Here is a 6,000-nt window from a genome sequence, read left to right on the forward strand (position 1 = left end):
GATTAAGTCATCTTCCTCTTCCTATCTTCGACGAACAAGATGGCGAGTCGTATGATTCGCTCTTGCTGACGGATAGCTTCCCGCCTTTCCTCCTCCAATCGCTCCAGATGGCGATGGTAATCCATATAGAAGAATAGGAGGTGAGTTAGCACCTCATGTGGGACAGAATCCCAGATCTCCTCGGGAATGGCTGTTACATGCCACTCCTGCTGCCAGTAGGCACAACTTAGCTCCATTGTGAAGGTTTGGTTGTTCAAAAACATGTTGTATCGAACCATTGTGTTTTTGATAGAAGAAAGAGGATAAGTGTGTGAGAAGAATGTGATGGAAAGACTGATGTGAAGTGGTTGCTTATATAGGCAAGAGAATGCCAAGAGACGCAAAGATATTTAATGCTGACAGGTAGAATTAATTCTACCTCGTCTCCCTAGACTTTGAAAAAGAATAACAGTCATTGGAAAGAGGAATCATGGTCTAGACCGCACAAGACACAAGAAACAGTGGACTGTTCAAGGAAAAATACCATTAATCCTAATCATAGTGACTATTACTCTTCCACTTCAACATATTCTAGTTCGAACTGAGACTGTTACCAAATTTTATTCACAGATAAGTCAAGTAAAGGATTATACTGAGAAATCAGAACTTAGACCTATACCAGAACTTAACAGTCATCAGAACATAATTTCTTAACTCGAAAAAGGAATGCCTATCTTAGTAAATACTCATACAAGTTCTGAGTTATGGACATCAGAACTTAATCATCAGAATGTGTAACTTAGAACTTGTCCTCAGAATTTGTGCAATAATGACACAATGACTGTTTATCTAAAATAACATAGACCACCACAGAAATTTTCATCATTCAGATGGAGTGATTAGTGTGTGCATTAAGCTAAAAACAGACAAAGAGTAAAGTCTGATTCACTTCAGTACATCTTAGAAATAAGGCATAACTAAAATTTTGCTAAAGATCTGTCATTGTCCTGAAACCTACTGAAGAATGGGTTTATGCTTGAGTCCACCTCAACTGTTTTGTGCTAATTTTATGCATCTTTTGAAATTCTATTTTACAGTGGCTTCTCAGTGTAAGTGAGTCACGACTGTTTATCAGAATTTATGCTATTTTCAGAGTATTTCTCCAGTAATCATAGAGTGTGAAAAGTCACCAAGAAAATATTTTGCTTTTCTGATGCATATTTACTTAATACCAGCAATGCACTTGGGTCGTCCCTTCCACATTTTTACTCTAGATCTCAAAGGAGTACCTGATTTTAATCTTTGATCTTTTTGCTTTTGCTTTTGATAAGAGAGGTCTATCAGCACTTAGTACATTCAGCAGTTTTACTAGTATCAGAACTTAACAGATGAGTTGCATTATTCTAATTTGTGACTTAGTAATAAGATATACAAAGTGAACTTAACTAAGCTCAGTTATCATAATTTGCTAGTGTCAAAAGATTTCCACTGAAATAATTACTTCTTCCATGGAATCATTTGTTTATTGAAGACTACTAGGTCAGTATCTAGCACAGTTATCCTCATAGGATTGAATAGGTACTAGAACAGACATATCACTTATCAGAGTTTAGAAACATATATCAGACAACAGTCAGTACTTAAAGACATTTATCAATTAAGCACAGAATACACAATGAGATTAATTCTGTAAATACTGAGCATAAAGTCTGATAATACAGAACAAGTCTAAGCAGATTTAGAGAAAGAACCTGAAACCATTCCAAGTTCATTTACCAATCTTGTAAAAGTAGCTTCACATAATAGTTTTGTGAAGATATCTGCCAACTGTTGATCTGTGGGAACAAAATGCAATTCCACTGTACCTTCATCCACATGTTCCCTGATGAAATGGTACCTGATGTTGATGTGCTTTGTCATTGAATGTTGAACTTGATTACCTGTCATAGCAATAGCACTTTGATTATCACAGTAAATAGGGATTTTGAAATATGTTAACCCATAATCCAGTAACTGATTCTTCATCCAAAGAATCTGTGCACAACAGCTTCCTGTAGCAATATACTATGCTTCTGCAGTTGATGTGGAAATTGACTTTTGTTTCTTGCTGTACCAAGAAACCAATCTGCCTCCAAGAAATTGGCAGGTTCCACTTGTGCTTTTCCTGTCAATTTTGCAACCTGCAAAATCTGCATCTGAGTAACCTATTAGTTTAAAATCTGATTCTCTAGGATACCATAATCCCAGAGCAGCTGTTCCTTTAAGATACTTAAAGATTCTTTTTACAGCTGTTAAGTGAGGTTCTCTTGGATCTGCTTGAAATCTTGCACAAAGACAGGTAGCATACATGATATCAGGTCTACTAGCAGTTAGATAGAGTAGAGAGGCAATCATACCTCTGTAGTCAGTAATATCTACTGATTTACCGGTATCCTTATCCAGTTTTGTTGCAGTGGCCATTGGAGTGGATGCACTTGAACAATCTTGCATTCCAAATTTCTTTAGCAAGTTTCTGGTGTACTTGGTTTGACAAATAAAAGTGCCTTCCTCATTCTGCTTGATTTGAAGGCCCAGAAATTAGCTAAGTTCCCCCATCATACTCATCTGATATCTTGACTGCATTAGTTTGGCAAACTTCTTGCAAAGTTTGTCATTTGTAGATCCAAAAATGATATCATCAACATAAATCTGGACCAGAAGTAAGTCCTTTCCATGGTTGAGGTAGAACAGTGTTTTGTCTATTGTCCCTCTGTTGAATCCACTTTCCAGAAGAAACTGAGCTAAAGTCTCATACCATGCTCTAGGAGCTTGCTTAAGTCCATAAAGTGCTTTGTCAAGTCTGTAGACATAATCTGGATGTTTGGTATCTACAAAACCTGGAGGTTGTTCAACATATACCTCTTCCTCCAATTCTCCATTGAGAAAAGCACTTTTCACATCCATTTGAAAGACAGTAAACTTTTTGTGAGCAGCATAAGCCAAAAATATCCTTATGGCTTCTAACCTAGCAACTGGTGTAAATGTTTCATCATAATCAATTCCCTCCTGTTGAGAATATCCTTTTGCAACCAGCCTTGCCTTATTCCTTGTAATTATGCCATCACTGTCAGTTTTGTTTCTGAATACCCACTTTGTACCAACAACAGATCTATTATTTGGTCTTGGTACTAGGGTCCAGACTTTATTTCTTTCAAATTCATTCAACTCTTCCTGCATTGCTTGCACCCAATCAGCATCTTGAAGAGCTTCTTCCACTTTCTTTGGCTCAGTCTGAGAGAGAAAAGAATTGTAAAGACACTCATTTGAAGTACCTGTTCTAGTTCTGACACCTGCATCAGGATTTCCAATTATCCAATCAGGTGTATGTGATTTTGTCCACTTCCTTGCAGATGGAAGGTTTTCTCTAGAACTGGATGCTCCCCCATGATCCATGCTATCTTCATTTTCATTTTCTGATGCTCCCCCTGAAACTATGCTCTCTGAGTTGGATTCTTCAGTATTTAGATTTTTAGCACTATCAGAACTTGGCTTATCAGAACTTGACGAATCAGAACTTGAAGAGCCAGATGTATGTTCGGATGTTTCTTGAGATGTGGTAGGATCTTGAGTATGCTCCCCCTGCATAGGTGCATCTTCCTTTAACGTAGTCACCACAGTTTCAATAACATCAGAGTTTAATCCATCAGAGTTTGCAGTATCAGGACTTAGACTGTCAGGATTTTCAGTATCAGAATATGAGTCTTCATTTTCAAATCTCAGCTGATCATGGTCAATGAAATCTTTAAGACCAGTGATCTTCTTGTCATCAAAAGAGACATTGATAGATTCCATGACCACTTTTGTTCTCAAATTATAGACTCTGAAGGCTTTTGTGGAAAGTGGATATCCAACAAAGATTCCTTCATCAGCTTTTAGATCAAACTTTGATAGCTGTTCAGGATGAGTCTTGAGAACAAAACACTTGCATCCAAATACATGAAAATATTTCAGATTTGGCTTCTTTTTCTTCACCATCTCATATGGTGTTTTTCCATGCTTGTTAATGAGTGTTGCATTTTGAGTAAAACAAGCAGTCTGCACAGCTTCAGCCCAGAAATAGGTTGGAAGCTTTGCTTCTTCAAGCATTGTACGTGCAGCTTCAATGAGAGTTCTATTCTTCCTTTCAACAACTCCATTTTACTGTGGAGTTCCAGGAGCAGAAAATTCCTGCTTTATTCCGTGGCTTTTGCAGAACTCTTCCATTATCAAATTCTTGAACTCAGTGCCATTATCACTCCTTAAAATTTTCACGGAATCTTTGACCATTTTATCCAGCTGTTTGACATGATCAATCAAGATAGATGCAGTTTCACTTTTTGTGTGCAAGAAATACACCCATGTGTATCTGGTGAACTCATCCACTATGACCAACGCATACTTCTTCTTTGTAATAGACATGACATTTACTGGACCAAATAGATCAACATGTATAAGATGATAAGGCTCAAGAATTGATGAATCAGTCTTGCTCTTGAATAAAGATTTTCTTTGTTTGGCTTTCTGACATGAATCACATAGACCATCAGGAGCAAATACTGTGTTTGGCAATCCTCTCACAAGATCTTTCTTGACCAGTTCATTTATATTGTTGAAATTTAAATGAGAGAGTTTCTTATGCCAATTCCAGCTTTCTTCAATTGATGCTCTACTTATCAGACAGATTGCAGAACCATCAGTACTTGTTGAAAGCTTAGCTTCATAAATGTTACCACGTCTGTATCCTTTCAGAACAACTTTGCCTTTAGATTTACTCACAACTTCACAGTGTTCTTCAAAGAAATCAACATGATAACCTCTGTCACAGATTTGACTTATACTCAGTAGATTGTGTTTAAGTCCTGAGACCAGAGCTACTTGTTTAATTATGACATTCCCAAGATTGATATTGCCATATCCCAATGTTTTTCCAATATTGCCATCTCCATAAGAAACACTTGGGCCAGCTTTCTCCACAAAGTCTGATAGCAGGGCCTTATTTCCAGTCATATGTCCTGAACATCCACTGTCCAGAACTAGAATATTTTTCCTGTTGCCCTGCAATCACAAAGACCACTAATTATTAGTTTTGAGGACCCAAACTTGCTTGGATCCTTTGGCCTTATTAAGTTTGTTAACATTTGCAGCGGATTTAGCATTAGAGTTTATGTTAACTTTTTTCTTATCAGAATTTACACTATCAGACTTTGAATCAGAATTTACACTAGAAGGAACAATGGAAACTTTTTTCAAAGAAGGTTTTATTTGATAATAATCATAGTACAAACTATGATATTCCTTACAAGTATAAATGGAATGCCATAAACTACCACAATAAAAACAAGGATTTTGTGGTTTGTATCTAACAGACTGACTCTTAACTCCTGATTTTAAAGGTAAGGAGTTAATATTCTTATTCTTCCTGCAAAAAGAAGCCAGATGGTTAGAACTTCCACAGTTATGACATGTTTTCCTAGGAGCATCAGGAACATGTTTATAATCATTGCTTTTATTCACACCTTCCTTTCCATTCCTATTTTTCCTAGGTGATTTTACCTTGTTTGCATTCTTGACATCTTTCAGCTTATGCTTAAGCTGCTTCTTTGTCATTAAGCCTATGTTTACTTCAGCTGTCTTTTCCTGTTTTAGTTTGTCAGAAGTTAATTCCTCTTTAACTTCTGATTTCTCATTATTAGACTTTACAGTTACAAACTTAACAGGTTTTAACTTTGGCTTTTGCTTAACAACAGGCTTAATTTCTTCAGTTCCTTTATCATTCTTATTCTCTTTATAACCTAAGCCCTCTTTCCAATTTTCACTACTTAGCAAATTTTGAGTTGTTCTGCCAGAGTTAGTCCAAGTCCTGATTATCTCTCTTTCCTTTTCTAACTCAGTTTTTAGAGATTCATTCATTTTTAGCACTTCATCCCTAACATAAAAAGCATCATCTCTATCCTTCTGAGTTTGATGGAATATAACTAACTCTTTTTCTAAGAAATCATTTCT

Source organism: Apium graveolens, chromosome 4 (genome assembly GCF_009905375.1).
Source record: "Apium graveolens cultivar Ventura chromosome 4, ASM990537v1, whole genome shotgun sequence".
Classification (NCBI taxonomy): domain Eukaryota; kingdom Viridiplantae; phylum Streptophyta; class Magnoliopsida; order Apiales; family Apiaceae; genus Apium; species Apium graveolens.